The 24,211-nt window shown below is 37.8% G+C and overlaps 1 pseudogene; it reads right to left on the bottom strand.

Moving 5' to 3' along the window:
* Positions 1–10,493: 10,493 nt before the first annotated feature.
* On the bottom strand, positions 10,494–12,702 carry LOC132007628 (glyceraldehyde-3-phosphate dehydrogenase-like; annotated as a pseudogene).
* Between the last annotated feature and the right edge of the window lie 11,509 nt (positions 12,703–24,211).

The following is a 24,211-nucleotide window of genomic DNA, read 5'->3' as shown; positions in this document are numbered from 1 at the left end:
TTCTCGCTCTCAAATGAAAAAAATTCTTAAAAAAAAAACCAGTTCTCAGAATTAGTTAACTCGGAACCAGGCCTCTCGATTTTGTGTCCTCTCATCATACTTCCTTAATATGTTTATCCCCAAGTAGAGAAGAATCACAAGTTAGATAGCCTATGGTATTAATTTTCTGTTCCCGTGTTGAAAAGATGAATAGGGGTGCCTGGTTGGCTCAGTGGGTTAAAGCCTCTGCCTTCGGCTCAGGTCATGATCCCAGAGTCCTGGGATTGAACCCCACATCAGGCTCTCTGCTCAGCACGGAGCCTGCTTCCTCCTCTCTCTGCCTGCCTCTCTGCCTACTTGTGATCTCTGTCTGTCAAATAAATGCATGAAATCTTTTTTTAAAAGATGAATAAATGGAGATATCTTGGTGGCAGTTTACCATACACATTGAATCTTTTAGTGTTCACCCTCAGGTCCGTTGACAAGCAACCTATCATCATCTCTCTAGTTGTGAAATTGACAGAGAAGATATCAAATGATATTAAGACATTGTTGTAATTGAAATGTTTGCCCCTTTTGGTTGTGCTATCGAGGTCCTGCCATTGCTTAGGAGCTTCTCTTGGGTTATGCTACCATATTTAACCACCTCTGTAACAATGTCATCCATCTAAAGCTCAAAGTATAGTAGTTCCTGGTGTCTGGAAGATGTGAGCCCATTTCTATTTGATTTTGAAGGAAGATTAGAATGAGTGTAGAATGAAATCCGAGTTTCCTCAGAATAATCCTTTGCACGTAAAAGGACACCCTATCTTCAACGTGAATCATCAAGGAAATTCTCCATAACAAGTGAGTCAACATAAGCACAGAAGTAAGGAATTGGTATCCAGAAAATATTATAATATTTTTCATTCTATAACAATAAAATTTACCTTACGTTTATACAATGTATCTTTTTTAACACACTCAATGGAAATTTAATGCAAATCTATTTGAGTAATATGGTAAATGCTGTGCGAATAATCACTATAAAGCAACTTGTCATAATCCTTGATGGTGTCATAGTCTCTGAAAGTTTTTACCCAATACTCCATTTTTTTTTTTCATTTAGGTTTAGACTCAGGGGTAGCTAAGATGCAAAATAATAACTTAATACAAAAAAATAGTTGATTAAGAGACAGGGAGTCCAACATGAGGAGGGGAGATTCATAAATGTATTGGGAACACAAATGTGATATAGTCTGTTGATTTGTCATCTTCAACATATATGTTCTTCTTTATGGCAACATACATGTTCTGCCTTATGGTCCAAGATGGTTGCCAACTGTCCTTGCTTACCAGGTTGGTGGAGAAGGTGAAGAAGGACATGTGTCCTCTCTTTTCAAGACATTTCCTGGAAGTCACATATGTTACTACCCCTTTCATTTTACTGGCCAGAATGTAGAAACATGGCCAAATCTAGGTGCAAAGGAGGCTAAGAAATGGAGTGTTTATGCTGGGTACCAATATGCCCAACCAAAATGTATGATTATGTTACTAAAAAGCAGAGAGAGAGAAGTTATCAGAGGATGCCTATCTCTTCAACACCTTCTGGAAGAGGGGCCTTAGATTTTGTTCCCGGGTACCAAGCCATCCTTGCACCCATAAGCCACAGGTGAACTCCAGCAGTTGTAAGGACTTAGCTGATATTTGAAGACTAGGGAAAATGAGGGGGGGAGAATAGCCATCAGCCTTGTTCAGAAGACTGCCCATCTACCTCTCCCACTCTGCCCTACCTGAAAATCTCTAAAAATGGTTCTTCCCTCCCTATTATTGTTCTCCTGGAAAGAGGTCAGACTAGACAATAACTATTCAAGGCCATGTGACTAGAACTACTGCATTAAACATTTTTATTTTGATATTTTCCCCTATTAATTTATATACTTCTGTGCTGACTGCTATAAAAACGGAACATTCATTTTATGAAATTAAGACACATTTTAGAGAAACTACTTTAAACTGATACAAAAATGAATTAAGAAACATATGTTGAATTTTTCCTTTTTGATCATGCATTCTGTAGTCACACATTTCATCAACAGAGGGCATTGTAGGTTTATTTCATTTTTTGGTTGCTCTATACTGTTCAACCATAGTTTCTTTTCATTTGGAATTGTATTATATTACCCAGGGTCAAATAAATAAGTGGTAAGTTGTATTTGTGAAATATACCACAGATCACTGATCTATGTGACACCACAATCCAGAAATCACTGCATAAATATTACCATAGTATTTTGATGAGGTTATGTTCTTTAAAATTAATCATATTAATTTTAAGTTAATGTTAACATTATCAAATCAAACCACATTTGTTCTCTTTGTTTGAAAAGAAAGGGATTAAAAACCATATATTATGATCAATTGTGATCAATTGATTAATTATGATCAATCCCAACCTGAGACATTTTTTACCTCTACCCCCATATCACCCCTGGTATTGTAATATAGGCAAAAGAAAATGATTATATAATCTGAGCTATCATGCTTAAATTTGCTATTTTATTTTCAGTGACATGGTTTTACTTTAAGTGACGTTTAGAACTTATTTTAAGTGACCTTTATATCTGTAGTGTGTCCTGGAAAGTATTAAGGGACTTGGAAAAGAAATTGCTTTTAGCTTTTTTATTAAGAAGAGCTCAAATTGGAGCTAACAATTCATTATGTCTGTCACTGAAACTTTAAAATGCTAGCTTGAAAATTTTCTTGAAATATAATTTACAACCTTGTTAAAACTTGTAATATTGGAAAACTTTAGAAAATGTTGATAATTGTTTTTAGTATCAGTGGGGAATTAAAGTACAATACATGATCTTTCTAGTAGCACCTATACTTTGGTTGTCTGAAATAAACCAGTATTGGGGGGGGGTTGTGTGTGCATGTGTGTGTTAAGTGATACACTAAAAGAGCTTTATTGAGCAAAATACTGAATAATTCAAAAAGAAAGAAACCTGAACTATACAACAGATGTCTGGTGATATTATCCATTAGTTTTATTCAACAAATATTTATTGAATACCTACTCCATGTAAGAAATTGTTCTAGATAGTAGAAATATAGTAGAGAGCAAGAGACGAAAATCCTCCTTGCAGATTTTATTCTTTTTTTTTTTTTTAAGATTTTATTTATTTATTTGACAGAGAGATCACAAGTAGGTAGAGCAGCAGGCAGAGGGAGAAGGGGAAGCAGGCTCCCTGCTGAGCAGAGAGCCCGATGCGGGACTCGATCCCAGGACCCTGAGATCATGACCTGAGCCGAAGGCAGCGGCTTAACCCACTGAGCCACCCAGGCACCCCTGCAGATTTTATTCTATTGAGAAGCTCTATTCAAATTCCCAGACTGATTATTTATGGTCTTCTTTTTTCAGATTTTCATGGAATATATAATTAGCCAGTAATTTTTTTTTTTAATCACACGTGGTGAAAGAAGGAAGGCTCCTGAACATATTTTTTGAGGCTAAACTGACCCTGATACAAAATCTTATCAAAGATACCACATAGAAATTAATGACTGATTCTCTTAAAATTAAAAAAAACTAATATAAAACATTAAACCAATAAAATATGGCCAGTATTGAAAAGAAAATATTATCACCAATTATAGTTTATTCCCGAATGTCAGCCTGACAACATTAGGAAATCTCTTACTATATCATACCCAGAAGTCAAAAGAAAACTGAGTTACTGGACTATCTCAATATATGGCCAAAAGAGGCATTTGCTACATTTCAACACCCATGTCTGGATTAATGAAGCTAAACATTAATTTATTAAAAGCCTATGCATGAAAGAATAAGGTTCAATTGAGATGAAAACAATAACCAACATCATCTGAAATAGTGAGATGCTGGGGACATTATAATCAAAATTAAGACAAGCATTCTTCATCCTTACAATTATGACAGAGAAATTCCAGCCAATGCAGCAAGAAAATTCTGCATAGAAAATCTAACAGTTTCTGCATTAAAAATCTTAGAACTGATGGGAGAGTTTAGTCAAATGCCCGAATACAAAGGAAATGAACAGACTAAATAGCTTTCTTACATATTGATAATAACTAGTTAGAAAATATAAAGGGAAACAAGACCACTTAAAATGGCAACATAATATACAAAATACCCAGAAACAACCAACTAAAAATTGGCTGAAGAAAATGACAAAACTTTACTGGGAGAGATACAAGATTTACATAAACGTAGAAGAATAACATGTTCCTGGATAGGGAGACTAAACAATATAAACACGCCAACTTTTCCAAAATTCAGATGTAAGTTTATTGTAATTCAGAGCAAAATCCCAGCGGGATTTTTGAAACTTGAGAAAATGATTTTAACACTCATCTGGAAGTTTTAAAACATGAGACATCCAAGAAATTTTTGAACAACAAAAGTAAAGAGAGGATGCTTGCTCATATAAAAATGTAGAAAAGAAACAATTTAACCCCAATGTGGTGTTAGAACGGGAGTATATAGACAATGGAAAGAGATTAGAAAACTTGAAACAAAGATGAACATTCTAATAAAAAAATGATAAAGACAAAAAAAAGAAGAGAAACAATTAACCAAAAAAAAAAAACCAACCTGATTAGCAATCAAAGAAATGAAAATTAAAATGAAATATATTTATATATATGTTTGAGTAATATTTTTAAGATACTAATTCTCTGTGATGAGCATGGATACTGATTTTACTTATAGGAATTAAATTAGGCCAAATATTCTCAAAGACAATATAGAAAATAGGTATCAAAAGCCTTAAAGTATTAATATTCAAGGAATTCCACATCAGAAAACAATCCTAAGAAACTATTCCATGATGGGGCCAGAGACACACATCAGAAACAGCCATTTCTTGTTTATATAAGTAGGGGAAAACTGGAAGGAAGCGAAATAGCTATATATCAAATGCTCAAATGCTTACTATATGATGTTACATGAAGAAATTAGGAGGTACAACTCCATGATCCCAATTTACTACACACACACACACACACAGACACACACACACATGAGAATAAGAACACAAGGCAGATGCACAGAAACTCTTAAGAAATGTGTTACAAGCTTAACCATGGTAACCTCTGGGTAGTGGTATTAGGAGAGGTTTTCTGTTTTTTCTAATAATCTGGATGCTAAGAATCCACCATCCACGTTCACTGATATTAAGATTTTTGCCATATCTGCTTGAGATTTTTTTAAAGAATAAAACTTATAGATACAGCTGAGGCCCACTTTGTAACCTGAGCCTATCCCAATATGCCTTCCTTTCCTGGAATAACCACCATTTTAAAAAAAATTTTTAAATAACCATTTTAAAGTTAGTTTCCTCTATGTCTCATTTTATGTTAATACAGCAAAATGTTTCCATAAACCATTTATAGTATATTACTGTTGTGAAAATTAATATAGGAAACCTAATTCAAAATGGAGGTGGGAAACCATGAAGGAAGGTTTCTCACTCATGTACCACTCCTCACAGCTTTCTTTTTATCAGCAGGAAGGATGATTTTTCTCCTTGCTTAACAACCTAGCAAATGAGAAACCACCACTACCCTGAACTTTTCATTTTCTCTAGTGAGATTTTGTTCAAAATAACCCTTCTCAACTTCATCCTTTCTCTATAAAAGCATGCTCTACTCCTTAGTTCTTTGAACTTGACTATGGTTTGCCTTAATTTTCATGTCCAGGACAGCAATTCCTACATTATTTCCAAATAAATTCATTTTTGCTGTCTCAATACCTGGGTATTTAATTTTCAAGTTTATAAGCATTTTACTATTATATATGAATTCTTTCGTAACTTGTTTTATCATTCATTTTATTTTGAGATATATCCATATTGGCCTTGTTCATTTATTTTACTGTTGAGTAGAATTCCAGTAAGTAAATAAAGTTCTTTCCAAGATTGTTGTAATAACTACATTCCAACTGCACAGCATCTGAAAGAATCGTTTTTCTATATCCTTGCTTAAATTTACACTATCACATTTAAAGCTTCATCAGTTTGTTGGGTATGAAAGATATTTATTTAAATTTGTATTTCTTTGATCATTATTGAGATTGAGCATCCTTTTGTATGTTTATTAACTATTCATATTTCTCCCCTGCGAATTGCTTGCCCATATTCTTTGACCACCTTTTAACTGCTTAAAAAAAACTAATCTATAGGAGTTCTTTATGGATTCTTGATGCCCAGTGCATTCTTGGTTTATATGTATTGGAAATGTCTTCTCCCAGTCATATCTTCTAGTTTAACCTTGTCTTTTGTCATACAGAATAATTTAAATTATTACAAACTCAAACTTTGATCTGCTACTTTGTAGTTTTAGCTTTGGATTCCTGTGTTAGAAAGCCATTGACATTTCCAAATCATGAAGATAGTCTCCTGTATTTTGTTTGGAAGGTTTTTTTTTTTTTTTTTCACATTAGGTCTTTAAATCCATCTGGAATTGGTTTTTATTATTATGTGATGTAGGGATCCCATTTTATTTTTCTTCATATACATATATACTCAACTGATCCAATGCCATGTACCGAAAAACTTTTGCTCTCCTAACTAAATATCATCTCTGTTATATGCTAAATTTTCATATACATATAAATATGTGCATATACATTTGGCTTTGTTCCATTTCACTAGCCTAATTGCTTCATTTTGCCAATATCACATTGTTTTAATTACTATAACTGTATAGTAAATTGCTATATGTAGTATTTTTGTGATTATTCAATTACAACTATATAACCATTTCCTTTATGATTTGTTTGAATCATTCATTTAGAAAAAAGTAAATTCTATTTGTTTTTTTATTTTTACAAATCTGATTTTTAAATATTATTTTGTGATTTCATCATGGTTCATATTTATTTTTATAATCTCCATGATTGTTTTATTTTTTAAAGATTGATGTATTTATTTTAGAGAGAGTGTGTGAGTGAGGGGAGGGGCAGAGTGCAAGGGAGAGAATCCTCAAGCAGACTCCCTGCTGAGCACAGAACATGACACAGGATTTGATCCCAGGACTCCAAGATTGTGATCTGAGCTGAAATCAAGAGTTGGATGCCTTCATCACTAGCCATCAGGGAGATTCAAATTAAAACCACATTAAGATACCACCTTACACCAGTTAGAATGACCAAAATTAGCAAGACAGGAAACAACATGTGTTGGAGAGGATGTGGAGAAAGGGGAACTCTCTTACACTGTTGGTGGGAATGCAAATTGGTGCAGCCACTTTGGAAACCAGTGTGAAGATTCTTCAAGAAATTAAAAATAGAGCTTCCCTATGACCCTGCAATTGCACTACTGGGTATTTACCCCAAAGACACTGATGTAGTGAAAAGAAGGGCCATCTGTACCCCAATGTTTATAGCAGCAATGGCCACGGTCGCCAAACTGTGGAAAGAACCAAGATGCCCTTCAACGGACGAATGGATAAGGAAGATGTGGTCCATATACACTATGGAGTATTATGCCTCTATCAGAAAGGATGAATACCCAACTTTTGTAGCAACATGGACAGGACTGGAAGAGATTATGCTGAGTGAAATAAGTCAAGCAGAGAGAGTCAATTATCTTATGGTTTCACTTATTTGTGGAGCATAACAAATCACATAGAGGAAATGGGGAGATGGAGAGGAGAAGGGAGTTGAGGGAAATTGGGTTGAAGGGGCGGGGGGTGGGAGGTTGGGGGAACCAGGTAGTGGGTATTAGAGAGGGCACAGATTGCATGGAGCACTGGGTGTGGTGCAAAAACAATGAATACTGTTACGCTGAAAAGAAATTTAAACAAATAATAAAAAAAAGAAGAAGAGAAAAAAAGAATTGGATGTTTGCCTGACTGAGCCATCCAGGCACCCCTAATCTCTATAATCATTTTAGATATTTATTGTCTCTTTCCTATTGTTCTATGACCACATTGTATTCAAGGAACATGGTCTGAATGAAATTAATCCTTGAGCATAAATATTTTTATGGTGTAGTGACTTTTTTTTTAAATTAATTTTTTATTTTTTATAAACATATATTTTTATCCCCAGGGGTACGGGAAACTTTTAATTTTAGAATAGTTCTTTTCTCGTGTCTCATTTCCCTTCCCCTTTTATAACATAATTGTCCTAAATATTTCTCTGGTTTACATTTAAAATGATACCAGTGTTATACTTTTTTTTTTTTTAAAACCAGCAAATATAATTTAGAAAACTCAGACAGAGAAAAGGCTATTGTATTTACCCAGCTTTTTGCTTGCCATGTTCTTTCTTCTCTCTTGATGCTTCAGGGTTCTTCTCTCTTTTATCATTTCCCTTTTGTTTAAAGAGCTTCTTTTTGCCATTCTTTCAGAGCATGTTTCTTGGCAAGGAATTCTCTTAGTTTGTCTTTCATCTGAGAATGTCTGATTTCTTCTTTATTCTTGAAGGGTACTTTTGCTGGGTATATATTTAAGGGGGTGCCATTTTTTTCCTTCAGATAATTCTAACATCTCTTTCATCTCGATGTTAGTGTTTACTGATTGTCTTTTCTCATTCTGTTTGAGATCATTCTAGTGCATAGTGTGATGATTGATTTTCTATTGAAAGCTGGGCATTTTCATATTATCTTATGAGGCCCTGGATCTTACTGAAATCTTCATTTTTAATTTTCTTATTGAAATCTTCATTTTTTTTTTTCCTGAAGACTCCCAGCAGCCAAGGGCCTTTTGCTGACTTTCTCTTTTTTCTGACACTACTTTGACAGAGGAGTAAGTGCTGCCTTATTACCATAAGGGAGTATAAGTAAAGGTTCCCAGCTTGGTTTCCACCAACACCGGCATTGGAGTGGGGTGCACTCATTTCTGTTGGATAGGATTGGACTTCCAGCCATGTGGTTCCCACTGACACCACAGGGTGGGTTCACTTCCTTTCTTCTACAAAATGGTAAATGTCCTGACTCTCCACTAGACCTCCTCTTAGACAACTCCAGCAGGGAGGGAGCACAATGCCTCATGGACAGTGGGTGGAGTGTAAGCTCAGGCTCCCCACATCATACCCTCTGACACCATGGGGGGTGGGATTGATTAACAGGCTGTGGGGATAAAAGTCCCTGCTTTTAATATGGCTTTCTCTGAACCATCTAATCAGTGGTGTTGGAGAACCTTGTTAGAGCTTCGTGAGAGTGGGTGTCTTGTTTCCCCCTTCCACCTTTGCTTTCATGGGTGGGAGTCAGGTTACAATTTCTTCTGTGGTGTTTGAATGCAGTAGACTGGTTGTTGTCTAAAAGGTTTTTGTCTTATTAAGCTCCCCCCTTCCTGGTTCTTTGGCTAGAGACAATAAGTCTAGCTAAAGCTTTTTTGTCTGCTCCTGTTGATATTCATGGGATAGAGATGTATCTATTTCTATGTCTTTTTATCAAGTATCTATCCTTCTATCTGAGAACTCAGCAGTGTGCCATTCTTTGGTTGCAAAAGTCCACAACTGACTTGCTTTCTTTTCCACCTTTCAGAGTCTTTATATGTTTGTTTTATATATAATGTCCAGCATTTTTAGTTGTACTTAGCAGGAGGGATAGGGAAAATCCACCTCTGTCTTCCCAGAAGTGGAGGTCCCAGCTTGTTTTTAAACTTGGCCCAAAGTAGTCCTCATAGTATATGTTTTACAAGTGATGCCTCATAAGCTTTCCTCACATATGTGCCCACTTCTTGTTCACCACTGTCCTTTTGCATTTCCATTACTTCTTTCAAGAGTCAGCCTCTTTTTCATTTTAGAATAATCTTTGGACACGCTTTCAGTAAGCATTTGTGAGTGGTAAATTCATTCAGTGGCTGTCTGAAAATGTCTTTTTTCATATTCACTCTTGAATATTTAGCAGCCTTAGGTGGGCAGTTATTTTCCCTCAGCTGTCGAATCATAGATGTCCACTGCCTCCTGGTGTGTGTTGTTGATAACGAAATCTATGGTCCACATGATTGCCATTTTATTGGGGGAAAATATCCTTCTTTGGATTATTTGTAATCTTTTCCTTTGCATTTGCTATTCTACAGTTTCCTTACCTTTTTTCTACAGGTCACTTTAGTTTGATTCATCTCCATTGGATCCATTTCGACCTGAGTATTCATATCTTTCTTAAATTTTCCCCTCTTTTCACTGCTGTTTTTCCCCCACTTCTTATCTTCTACTTGTGGAATCCTTGTTAGATATGTCGTTCAGAGAGCCCTTACATCACCATAATAACTAGCTAATCTATATCCCCCTGGTTTTGAGTCCTTTGTGTGTGTGTGTGTTTTTTTTTTTTTTGGCTGGACACAGTATGTTTGTTGATGGTACATGACAACGTAGAGGCTCCCCAAGTCCCTCCCCTTCTTCAGGGAGTCAGGGATGCAAACTGTATAAAGGTTGGGAGAGTCTCAGTGTGTGTTGGGTGATGAGTTGAAGCAAGGACTCCCCAGCAGCCAAGGGCCTCTCTCTTCCTCTTGCTCTTGCTATAGCTGGTTGGTCCATGTGGTACTTACTCCTTGGAGGCCATGTAGACCATAAGGTCGACCATCTGGTTGCTGTAGCCAAATTCATTGTCATACCAGGAAATGAGCTCGAGAAAGTGGTCATGGAAGGCAATGCCAGCCCCAACATCAAAGGTGGAAGAATGGGAATGGGTGTCACTGTTAAAGTTGCAGGAGACAACCTGGTCTTCAGTATGGCCCAGGATGCCCATGAGGGGGCCCTCTGATGCCTGCTTCTTCACCACCTTCTTGATGTAATCCTATTTGGCAGCTTTCTCCAGGCAACAGGTCAGATCCATGAATGACACATTAGGGGTGGGAACATGCAAGGACATGCCAGTGAGCTTTGCATTCAGCTCAGCGATGACCTTTCCTGCAGCCTTTGTGGCACCTGTGGAAGCAGGGATGATGTCATGGGCAGCCACTCAGATATCATGCTACAGCTTCCGAGTGGGGCCATTCATGGTCTTCTGTATGACAGTGAAGACGTGGACCGTGGATCATGATGCTAAAGTTGTTTGGATGACCTTGGTCAGAGGGGCCAAGCAGTTGGTGCAGGAGGCATTGCTGACAATCTTCCAGGGAGTTGTCATACTTCTCATGGTTCCCATCCCTCATAAACATGGGGGCATAGGCAAAAGGGGCGGAGATGATGACCATCTTGGCCCCACAATTCAAAGGAGCCCCAGTCTTCTCCATGGTGGTAAAGACCCTACTGGACTCTACAACATACTCAGTACCAACATCACTCCATTTGATGTTGGTGAGATCTCGCTCCTGGAAGATGGACATGGGCTTTCCATTGATGACAAGTTTCCCATTCTCAGCTTTGAGTATGCCATTGAATTTTCTATGGGTGGAATCATACTGGAATATGTAGACCACGTAGTTGAGGTCAACGAAGGGGTCATTGATGGTGACAATATACATTTTGCCAGAGTTAAAAGCCCAATACAGTCAAATCTGTTTACTCTGACTTTCACCATGGTGTCTTGGGTCCATGGCTGACAATGCATCAGAAAATGGGGCTGTCTGTTGAACAGGGAGGAGCTGATAACTTGAGTTCTTTTTAGACTTCTGTCTGCTGGGAATTTTTCTTTCAAGCTTCATGATTATTAAAATAGCTATGGGGTGCCTGGGTAGCTCAGTTAGTTGTGTCTGCCTTTGGCTTGGGTCATGATCTCATGGTCCTGGTTTTGAGCCCTCTGTTGGGCTCCCTACTCAGTGGGGAGCTGGCTTCTCCCTCTCCCTTTGACCCTCCCTCTGCTTGTTCTCTCTCTCTGTCTCTCAAATAGATAAATAAAAATCTTTTAAAGAATAGCTATATTTTATTCAGTATTTATATGTCCTTCGAGCCCAGTTTGGTGTTAGGTCAGTTTGCCACATTGGATGAAGCTACTATATACATTCCTTTTTAGAGTTTAATAGGCTGCTGTTCTAATATATTTCAAATAACACTGATTCCATTCAACAGTATGAGAGTATGTTTGGTAGGCTTTCTACCTGCCTTCATGATCATTTATGAGGAGATGTATTCATTTTACCATTCTCGCATGGAAAAAGAGCACTTTCTGACTCAATCTCAAACATAAGAACATACAATTGGGGGTGCCTGGGTGGCTCAGTGGGTTAAAGACTCTGTCTTCGGCTTGGGTCATGATCCCAGGGTCCTAGGGTTGAGCCCCACATCAGGATTTCTGCTCAGCGGGGAACCTGCTTCCTCCTCTCTCTCTCTCTGCTTGCCTCTCTGCCTACTTGTGGTCTCTATCTGTCAAATAAATAAATAAAATCTTAAAAAAAATTTTTTTAAAAAGAACATAACTACAAAGACTGCAACTAAACTTTATGGCCTTTAAGGATCTTATTTTCAGACTAGTATAGGACACATTTGACGACACTCCTCACATCATGTTGGTATAATGAACAAACGTCACATAGCATGTGTATCTTTGATTGAAATAACCTATGATTTGCTTTGTATCATTTCTTGAGTTTAGGTTGTTGACTATCCCTGTGTGGACCTCACGTAGTTAAAATGATGCCTGGTAATTGCTGAGATTGTTCATTTCCACTCAGTGGCCGGGTGATCTAAAATTACTGGTAGGGCATTACCAAGGACACTTGCAAGTTAGAGAAATCGAAGGAGTGAGCAAATGCAATGAGAAACCGGCCACGATGGCCAGGGTAATTCACGACCAGAAGAGAAAAGAGATGCATTATGGATGATGAGCTCATTAAAAAAAGATAGCAAAGTATATCTGAGGTGGAAATGAAACTGTTCCACGCAATCTTCAGGGGCCAGGATGTGGGTGAGCCCACCATTTCAATGGTTTAGAAAGCATCGTTTCAGCAAAATAACAGATCCTGCTTGAGACATGTGAAGTTCTACACATTGGACATAGTTCAGTATTTTTGCATGAGAACCTGGCCTGGAGAGGAGATAATAAGTTGAACCCAATGAGGATTCGGTGGAACCCTTGACCCAAGTCATATAATAAGTTTGAAAGGAATGTTGTCCTCTCGTCTCCCTGTTAATGGAGCCCTGTAACTATTGAAGAACAGACTGGATGTGAAAAATGGTTTAAAATATGGGTACATTTGACTTCGGAGAAAAACTATGTCGACAAAATTGCAGTCATTTCAATTGAAAGAATATTGCTGCCTATGATTATTACTGCATTCTATACATGTTTTAAGATACTAGCTCTTATGTTTTGCTTTATTTATTCAGCTATAAGAAATGGCCGTGGCTGACTGAATACAGAGAAATAAATAAAATGAACTTGACTTTTTTTTTCTTCCCATTACATCTTATTTATTTCTTGGTCTCTTTCATTCCTAAAGCTGATAATGGGAACCATTATTCTGGACTCTATTTTGAGATCAGCCTGTTGTACATTGGACTTAGAATCATACTGCCATTATTGTTCCTTGAATTTTATTCCAAATTATATTGTAAGAATTCAGTAGAGAGTATATTAAAATTACACTCAGAGAAGAGTCAAGCTTTAAATAAATAAATAATGAAAGTCTACAAACTGATAAGAAAATAAAAGGTTGAACAAAAATTCATACAACTCTAAAAAATAGTAACAAAACTACCTTTTAGCAAGTTATTTACTTAAATTCAGCTATGACTTTTGAATGTTCATTCCTACCTTTTTTGAATCAACTTCACCGCATATAAAGTTCAGAGATTTATTTGAATATTAAGTTTTACTTTTGGCTTTTAGTAATATTATGCACGTGTGCATGTGTGTGTATTATTAGAAAATGAATTAACAAGTGTTGTTTTCTCTCCCCTCAGAATCCAGTTGCATCTACCTGATACTTAAATTTTTAGAATCTTAAAATCCTTTGAAGGATTTATCAGCCTATGACTCTGACAAATTTCTTTAGTTATCAGGTAGGTGCAATTACATTTTAGAAAGATCATGGATTTTTCTAGTCAGAAAAATCAGTATTCAAAACCTGTTTCAATTACCATCTTCGTGACCTCAGACCAGTTAGTTAATATTGCTAGAATTCAGTTTCCTCATCCATAAAGTGGGTGATTAATATCTGCTGCCCGAGTCCCCCCTGCTGTTTTTGTAAGCAAAGCATCCATCTACTCTGTTGCATGATTTGAGACATTCAGTGACAATTGTCCCCTTAATATTTCTCCCGTGGGTATTACTGTAGTATTCTGAAATTTCATATCATATTTGCATATGAGTTATTGAAGATTTAACAATGTACACTTTTCTGAACAGAGTAAAGCTTTTGAAGCCATTATTAGATGATCAAAATGAAGTTGATTAAAATATTTTTCTGCCACCTAAAACCCTGCTATTCAAAGTGCTGTCCCCAAACTAGCAGATGTGAGGATCTGCTAACCAAGAAGTTGGTCAGAAATGTAGAATCGAGAGCTCCAACCCAGTCCCACGTGCACAGTAAAGGCTGAGAAGCACTTATCTGTGTGACTTCTTAAGAAATGGGATAATTTTTGATGTGGAAAAGTGGTTTAAGTCTGGGCTGGAAAGGAAAAGATTATCACAGTGAAGGACCTTATATAACAGCTGACAGCAGTAAGAGAAAGACACCAAGGAAGGGAGACAGAAGGAGGGTTCCACAGACCTTTTTTTTTCTTTTTTAAAGATTTTATTTATTTATTTGAGAGAGAATGAGAGTAAGAGAGAGAGAGCATAAGTGGGGAGAGAGTCAAAGGGAGAAGCAGATTCCCTACTGACCAGGCAGCCCGAGGCGAGACTCGATCCCAGGACTCCAGGATCATGAACTGAACTGAAGGCAGTTGCTTAACCAACTGAGACACCAAGGCACCCCAGAAGGAGGGTTCCAGAGGAAACATGCAACCTATTTTGCAATTCCGAAAGGGATGTATCCTTCATAACAAAGACTATTGGTAATCCGTAGAAAAAACAAAAAGCAGAGAACTTCAATACAGAGGGCTTCAATGTTATAAGGACTAGTTTTCATTTTTATTTAAATCTTTCTCAGTTCAAAAAAGAACTTCAGCTAGGCTAGTTAAACTTCTTACAGACTCTAGAATGATGAGCAGATTTGCATGTTAGTTCATGTCCATCCTACAAAACATGAAATGCCTGATCACTTCTAGGACATGATAAATCTATAGTAATATAGATATAGTCCGTGATCTCTGTATAAATTTGGGAGACATTTTACCTTTATTCTTGGAAACTCACTGGCTTTGGGTCCTATTTGTCAAAAGGTACTGAACATCATCCAACCAATGAGACCTATGTCTTTGTATAAATCAAACTATTTTTGAAGTTTTAAGCATCATGCCATGAATTGTAAAGCAGAACCATTTTTTTTTCTTTTTTGAATTTTAGTCCACTATGTAAATGAATTCACTGGATGAAAACGAGTTAAAGATACACAAACATTAGAAGTGACCTATGGAAAGTCTACTTGAAGAAATGCCGCAAAGTTCCTGCTCCAAGGCTGTTTTCTCAGTGATTCACAGCAGGGCATCCACAGCATTGCCTCTGGAGAAAGCATTTCATCTCCTTTGCTATTGGAAAATGGGTGGATTAAAAGTCAGACTGCAAAGTAAAAGTGAGTGAATGACATAAATTGTATAGATTTTCTATTCATGAAAAGAGTGTATATTGAAGCCTTGTAGATTTGCATATCTGTATATCTAATATATGTAGCTAAGCTCATATTTATGGAAAGCAGAGATGGCCAATGGAGACTTAAAGAACACTTATAGTTAAGGGGGAGTTGTTCCGATAGCAGTACAGTTGCAGGCAATTTTACTCTTGTTTCATTTTCTCAACAAAGATATCTTATACCACCTACTTTGCCCAAAGAACTAAACTAACCATTACAGTGGATATAAATTATCTAAGAAAAAGTCTTTATGTGATTATGGTCTACAAAGGGAAACAAGACATTCTAATAGAACACATAAGTGCTATAAACAAAACGTTCCTGGAGTTCTCAAGAAGAGTGGGAAATCAATACCAACTTGGGAGAAGTCCCAAAGCCCAGCAGAGGAAGTGGCTCTGGAATGAAACCTTCGAAAACAAGGATTATAGGGGCACCTGGGTGGTTCAGTTGATTAAGCATCTGCCTTCAGCTCAGGTCATGATCCCAGGGACCTGGGATTGAGTCCCACATTGGGCTCCCTGCTCAGCAGGGAGTATGGTCTCTCTCCCCATCTGTTCATCCTGCCTGTGCTTGTGCTCTTCCTCTCTCAATCTCTCTTTCAAATAAATAAATAAATAGATTTTAAAAACTGACTGGCATTGGCAGACAAGTGAGGAGGAGAGGCCACTCTAAGCAGAGGGAACAGTAGAGTCTAGAAGAAATAGAAAATGCGGAGGGTATGTAAGAAATTGCTGTAGTCTTGTGTATGTGTAGGGAAGCAGAGGGAAACAGGGGTGAAAATCTGGGTTGAGACAGTGGCTTTAACCACTCCACACATCAAAATCACTAAGCTAGGGACAGACTGCTAGGGTAGGCGCTGAAGCGATTTAATAAAGATTGCTCAGACCTCAGTGATTAGAAAGGACTGGAACAGTGAAAAGGGCAGAAGCAGGCCCACTAAAACGACCACTATGCTCATAGTCCAACAGAGGGCAATAGCTAATAATTATGGGGAACAATATTAGAAATGGAAACACAAGCTAAGAGGTGTGAGATATTGTCCAGAAGGATAGGCTATAGTGATTGATTGAAGGTGGCCTAAGTCTAGGAAGAAGGCAAGATCAATGATGATTGTGAAATTCAAGTATGGGTGACTGAATGAACAGCGGTAGCATTATCCAACTTAGAATATAAAAGTTAAGAGAAGGCTTCTGTGTGACATTATGAAAAGATAACCTAATAATAACCCTTTCCTGACACCCATGGCTTTAGGTTGACCTTCTTATTATACTGTTTCATAACTCCATGGACCCTTACTTGTGGCATATCTTAGAGTGTGATTTTATATTAATTTGTATGGTGTGTTAACATTATGTGCTCTATGAGACCACAAAATCCACAAGGGCAGAGAAACACAATGTTTGACAAATCACACACTTTTTGTTGGTTCAATTTTTGCACATGAGTGGTTAAGTAGACAAAAGAAGGAATTTTTAAGTAACTTAGAATCAACCAGGATATATTACTGGGACAAAAATATTTGCATAAAAGACATTTGTTGTTAACTTGCATATATTTTTATTCCAAGAACTTCAAAATATCTAATGATGAAATTCTGCATTTTCTGTTAGCCTAGTGGGACAAAAAAGTTGAGTAAACTAGTTTGATGAAAGACTCCCCAAGATGAGGCTATTTAGGCTGGCTTGAACAAGAAAAATTCAAAACATTTTAGAAGCTCTATCTTTCTGGGGCACCCGCGTGGCTCAGGTGATTAAATGTCTGACTCCTAGTTGACTCAGGTCATGATCTTAGGGGTCATGGAGTTGAGCTCTGCGCTAGTGGGGAGTCTTCTTGAGAGTCTCCTCCTCTGCCCCTCTCCAACTCACACATGCTCACATGCTCTCTCCCCTCTCAAATAAATACGTAAATCTTTTTAAAAATCTATAAAAAATAAAAAGAAGCTCCATCTTTCTGAGTGTTTACTCCGTAAGACAAACACGTGCTCAGTAGATTTGCTTTTATAATTCAAGATCATAACATTTAATTCTGTGCGTTTTGGAAATTGCCAGTTGGATTTCTGTAAAATAGAACATAATTACCTAATGGACCTGTTCTTCATTGAATGATAAGGATAGGGGTCTGCATGCAACTGAGTCCTGCATGGCTTAAAATGAAAATAACCCAGAGGAATTTTAGAAAGGTGTAGCTTTTTGGTGTTGTTCAAGATCTAGCCATCTTCTGTCTTACTGTTAAGCCATTGTTCTTCTCCCTCATTTTACTCAGAGGAAATGGAAGCTAAGAAGCTTCAAGAACTTGGTGATGACTCTACATTTAATTAGTGACAGAGCTAGATGACACAGGAGATGGAGCTCATATTTATCGACTGTGTCTTGTACGTAACACCATTTTAAACTTATTCATCTTTATAGGTTACAACTCCCCTCTGAGACAGGTGTTCTCTCATTTTTATAGATAAAAATTGAGGCTCATGATAATTCACTTTTACCATGGCATATACTAAGTCGTAGGGTGGATTCCTTTGATTCCAAACCCTATGCTTCTTTAACAATAACACGCGATGCCACAATCTTCCTGGTTTCCACTAGTGTGTTCCACACTGATCACTTTCTGGAAAAGACAGAGCCATTTCAGTAGAAACACTGGCATCCAAAGGGTGGGTATGTTCTTACACTATAAATGGATTGAGAATTTATATGATTATTGGCAAGGTTGAGGAGACAATGTAGATGTGACCTGGACAACACAGCACTGAGTCAGAAAGGCAGACCTGAAAGAAACAGAAAAAAGTGTCTCTGTATAGACAGAGAGAGCAAAAATCATCCTATAGTTAGGGAAAGGAGGGCTAGAGATTTGCAGATGAGTAGGAAAAGGGCAGTTGGGGGTTACCAAGGGGGACTTGATTTTCTTTGTAATTTTGGTCCTGTTCTTTTTTCTCTAGAGTTTTTTCCTTTTTTTTTATTGTCTCAAAATACACAGAGCATGAAATTCACCATTTCAAAGTGTGCAATTCAACGGTATTTAGTACATTCATAGTGTTGTACAAGTATCACCACTGTCTAGTTCTAGAACTTCATCATCTTCAAAGGAAAAATCATACCCATTAAGCACAGATTTCCTTCTTTTGAAAGTCAAGTGAGAGAGCATCTGTTCAGTCTGGGATCGAAACATTGAGCTGTGAAACAGAAAGCTTCCCACTGAGACATAATCAAGACCATCTCCTAGTTTCCCAGTCATTCGATTTCTTCCTGCTGCTGAAATGTTCAGGGTGGCGCTATCTCTTTAAATCCAGCCCCTGATCGAAGTCCGTAGACACAGACTGACAGAGAGCTGGAAGTTCATAAACCAAGTTGGTTCGACATCCATTCTTGTCCTAAACTAAGAGAATTACCATTGAAAACATGATATAAGACTTCACTGGCAGAATGTACTTTGGGTCATTAAGACTTTACTACCCATACACATAAAAACCAACAAAACTTGGTGTGTGCAAGCAGGGTGGGGAAGACTCTCTTGTAGTTATTACTGAAAAGGAGGAAAAAGAGGTTTGTGGTAAACTGTTAACACATGGTTTAGCATTTCTAGACTGAAAGAAATAAAGAAAGTGCCTAAAATAGTGAAGAGATATTGCCTGGGAGCATACAAGAGAGACAAAAAGGAGCAATAGGAATGAGGCAGAACTGAAGGAGGAAAACCAAGCCATTATAGGTTAAGTCTTATAAAAAGCTTAAGGTAATGAAAGTTACTATGTAATCTACGAGATGGTTTCTTCAATGGAGCAGAGCATGCCTGCCTCCAATAGAAAGAGCAAAAGAAACTGATTATTGATTTTCTTCCCCAACAGGCCATGCTCCATTCACAGTAACTGTGCAGGGTACTGTCTGCAGAAACCCGCCAGATGGGCTGGGTGGAGAGGGAGAACACACGAGATGATACAAGGGAATACAAATCAGTCACTTTTATGGCAGCATCGCTGGGCGTTTGATGGGAATGGCAGACGGCAAGAGTTCTTTAGTATGCATTTGATATCTTTCTTTGGGGAACCAATTTATTTTGGTATTTTACCTCAAACATCAAAATGATACACAGTACCGGAGGCTCTCAGCGGGCTTTCTTAGCTTGTCCCCAGAATGGGGACAAATTCAATCTCCCAGCCTCTCAGGTCGCAATTCATTAGAAGGGAGAACAAGGTGACTAACAATGTGAGACACGTGGACCAAACATTTACAAAGAATATTCAACCACTCCACATACACTCCTTGGAAAATCTCAGTAGGCAGAATACAGAACAATTTTGACCTTAATAGATTCGATACAGTTTTTTTTTTTTATGGATACAATAATCGTAAATATTCACCTTTAGAATATGAACAAGATCTTCATTTATATCTTCCCAGAAAGGATCAGGACACAGGAATTGAGGGAGACTTCAATCTAAGGAAATGGGTGGGCTCCCACGTTCAGATTTTAAAGACAATTTACTGAATGAGTAGCCAGGTCGACCTCCAAGCCCAGAACATAATGGTCAACTCAGTTGTAGGTCCTGGTTTTGGATCATGAAATAAAGGGTCAGGATTCTCTTATTTTTTCACCCTTTTCCAAGGCGAAGGGTCAGTTCAAGGTACATTGCTAAGACAAGCAAGGGGGGTTGTCTTTGATTTGGGACACATACCAGTGTCCTCAGAGCTACCTAAAACTTGGTGCCCTCAGTCTGCCTTAAATACAACCCCTGCCCCCTACTGTGGGATTCCAAGCAGGCCGGACCTGCTTCTTAAAGTTGCTGCTTGATCCAAAATTATCTATTTTATTTGCTATTAATAAAACTGTTCTGCCTTTCTTTCAGATAATTTCTCTTCCACCCCAGCGTCAAGAAGGAAACAACCTAAAAAAAAAAAAAAAAAAAAAGAAGAAGAAGAAGAAGGAAACAACCTGCTTCAAATCCCTCTTCATGCATGGATGGCTCATCATCCCCCTTTGTCGACTCCGCTGTTTGAATTATTTAAAGAGAAGTCTGGTTAATCCAAAGATACTGCTAATTGACAGACTTCGTTTGTGTTAATAACATGAGGTGAGAATATTAAACCAGTGTAGGCAAATTTTTTTCTGAGCTGGAGGCCATGGAACAGGTTAGGGCTTCCCAAATGGTTCACTCTTTCAAAGAGATGTTTTCCCTAAAATGTGAAGTGTTTCAGATTGTTTCTTTCTTTTTTGTTACTTTGGTATCAAAAGCCCCCCCCAACTTCGTATGGTGACCTAGTGACACCTGAGGCAGGATTGGTGATAAATGTCGCATCAGGGATCCTCCGGGAGATGAAGCAGGAACAGAAATAACAATACTTATTTGTGAGGGAGGTCTTTGAAAGGGGAGAAACTTACTGAGTAGCCTCTCATGATCAAATTCACCGGTTTTCAAAATGAATTTAACAATTCATGAGAGCAAGATTTCACTCTTTTGTCTGACTAAATCCCAGTGAATCAGAAGTAGTACAAAAACAGTATACACAGTATTTGACAATAATGAACTGTAGGGCGGCAGAATAATTTAATATACAGCTTGTGTGAAACAAGAGTTGTGTTTCCTCCCTTGGGGTTGTTTTTGCTGAAACGCACCAGGGAAAGTCATGAAGAGGCAACTGAAACATTAGCACTGAAAAATTAGATTGCGAGGGTAACACAAATTTCACTGGTGTCATGTGTTACTGAGCAAAGTGACTCGGAAGTTTATCAAGAAAAAATGTTTAATCAGTTATAATTGATATATAGAGGGAAAATGACTGAAATTCATCTACTAAGTGTCTTAACCCTTGCTAAATCTTTAAAACTTTGGTTTGAAATAGAAAGCAAAGATGAAGAATAAGATTAAGCAAGTCGATATGAATTTACCTCTCTGAGAAGTACCAATCAGACAATAAACAAGCCAGAGAAATGTACGGTATCCCAGAAAGTTAACAGTGGTGAAAATGTTCTCTCCAGGAATCAATGGAGTTATTCAATTGATTTATTCCCTGTGAGCTCATGGATCCCTTAAGCATGGCCAATGTTAGAGAGAATCTCATCCCAAATGGCTGTCCTCTAAGATGATTCTATTATCCACAAGGCATTTCCCTTCCCTCCTTAGTGATGCATTTCTGGAGATTTTGAGCCTAGAAAAATAATCCTGCTAATAATGGACAAAATAAGCCATGTATTAATTATGTACTGAAGTTGGCCACAATTGTTATACACCCATTATCTCATTTGATTCTTGCAACCCTGTGAAATAAACATGGTCACATCTACATTTTATAGACGAGAAAAACGAGACCTAGGGAAGTCGTGTCTGCCTGAGTTCGCTGAGCTGGTAAGCAGTGGAACTGAGACGGAAACCCAGATCTACCACAGTAAATCCATGCTCTAAAGTCATGATCTTTAAAGTGAATTCATGCATGGGCTCCCGACTGGCTCAGCTGAAGGAGCATGGAAGGCTTGACCTCAGGGTTTTGAGTTCGAGCCCCATGTTGAGTACAGAGATTACTAATAAATAAATAAACAAACTTTTAAAAAAAAAAAGGTGGATACATTTACACTAGCAAGTGTGCAAGAAGGTCACTTGGGTTCTAGAAGTTAATAATAAATTACATATTTAAGTGAAAACAAAAAGCTAACAGGTACCAATATTTCATATTATAGATTGGCACAGGTACTCTCACTAGATGTGCGTGTCAGATGCTCAAACATTACACTGAGTACATGGCCTGTCCCAGGGAACCCTGGGCATTTCCCTCTTTGGAGAAGGGAATAATGCTCTGCTGCTTTTGGCATATTGCCACATGTTCCCATTTCCGTGTGCTCATTTTAGTGCATTTGTGGATTACATTATGCAGTTTCCTTTTTTAAAAAAAGATTTTATTTATTTATTTATTTGAGAGAGGAAGCTCATACATGAGTGTGTGTGCGAGTGTGTGGGGAGGGTAGAGGGAGAAGCAGACCCCCCCCAACACACACAATGGGGAGCCAGACCCAGATGTGGGGCTGGATTCCAGAACTCTGGGGATCATGACCTGAGCAGAAGGCAGATGCTTAAACGACTGAGCCACCCAGGTGCCCCTATTATGCAGTTTTCAACGGGCAAGTTGTTTATTTATTTAAGAATACTTTGATTATAGGTGATCCTGAAATGTAAGCACAAACCAACAAGAAGAGTTGGGGCTGACAGTTCTAGTACCGGTTGTTTTTCTTTTTGGCCACTCATAAACAGAGTGAAAATGATGGCACAAACAGATCTGGTTGGAAGGTGGCCAAGATGTATTTTTAAAGTTTTCTGGAATCTACGTGAAACACAGATGTACATACACTATCATTAACAATGAATGACTCCCACTTCTAATGTACAGTGTGTCCTGAGCTATGTATTGATAGTATAAAGCTATACTGATTAGCAAAACCTTAAAAACTACCCACTTTAAACATTAACATAAATCTGGGGCGCCTGGGTGGCTCAGTGGGTTGAGCCGCTGCCTTCGGCTCGGGTCATGATCTCAGGGTCCTGGGATGGAGTCCCGCATCAGGCTCTCCGCTCAGCAGGGGCCTGCTTCCTTCCCTTCCCCTCTCTCTGCCTGCCTCTCTGCCTACTATGATCTCTCTCTGTCAAATAAATAAATAAAAAATCTTAAAAAAATTAACATAAATCTGTACCAACATTTCAACAATGTTTAGAACCATGAAGTATCTGTATGATATTTGATAACACTTCCTAAACTTAACCATATCTATGTATAAGCCTTTTTTGAAGTTTCTTAACGTACCTATTATGTCTACAACTTATAAATATGAATACGTATATTAAATGTGCTTTTTAAAAACTGCTTTAGGATTGTAAGGGTGCTTACAGGTAAGGCTCAGTTGGTACAGTAAGCGACTCTCAAACACAGGGTTATGAGTTCAAGCCCCATCTTGGGGGTAGAGATTACTTTAAAAAAAAAAAGCCACAAACTGATCTAGGAGTGTAGTCAAAAATGTTTAGAGATCAGTTTTCTAAATCACTAGTATTATGTTGTTTCTCTAGGGGAGATGAGGCTTAAAGTTGTTCGGTGAAAGGGCATTTAAATATTAAGGGAAGAAAAATGTGGGCACCGGAACATGAATTCTCAATGGCCCACTCAAACTTTTCCAACTTTTAGCATCTCCTTCTGTCTCTTTCATTGTCCTTTAGTGTACATAACCTATTCAATGGCTTTAATACAGCCTGATGTGTCAGAAGTCTTCAGATCTGTAGTTTCATCTTCCTATTCTCTTGATGTTGTGCCTTTTGGTGCATCTACTATATAGCATGCTTGTAAAATCAGGTATTTTGCCTTTTTGTCCTCACACATTTGTTTTTCAGAGGTTGATTCTGGATTTCCAACTCTAATAAGCACTTCTATTTGGCTGATCTTCTTCAGCGACAGTGAGATAAGTTAGATAAAATCTGTACATTAGCACTTTCATGTTAATATATAAGATATATCTGAAACATTATAACCTGGGTCACATGTATGAATTTTTCTCTCTCTCCCCTGACAAAATTGCCTACCCTCTCAGACAATTGTCCCCTACTAGCATGTGTGCCATTATA

The sequence above is a fragment of the Mustela nigripes genome, chromosome X (assembly GCF_022355385.1).
Source record: "Mustela nigripes isolate SB6536 chromosome X, MUSNIG.SB6536, whole genome shotgun sequence".
In the NCBI taxonomy this organism is placed as follows: domain Eukaryota; kingdom Metazoa; phylum Chordata; class Mammalia; order Carnivora; family Mustelidae; genus Mustela; species Mustela nigripes.
The sequence above is the reverse complement of the archived record's forward strand: the minus strand, read 5'-3'. Positions and strand labels throughout refer to the sequence as shown.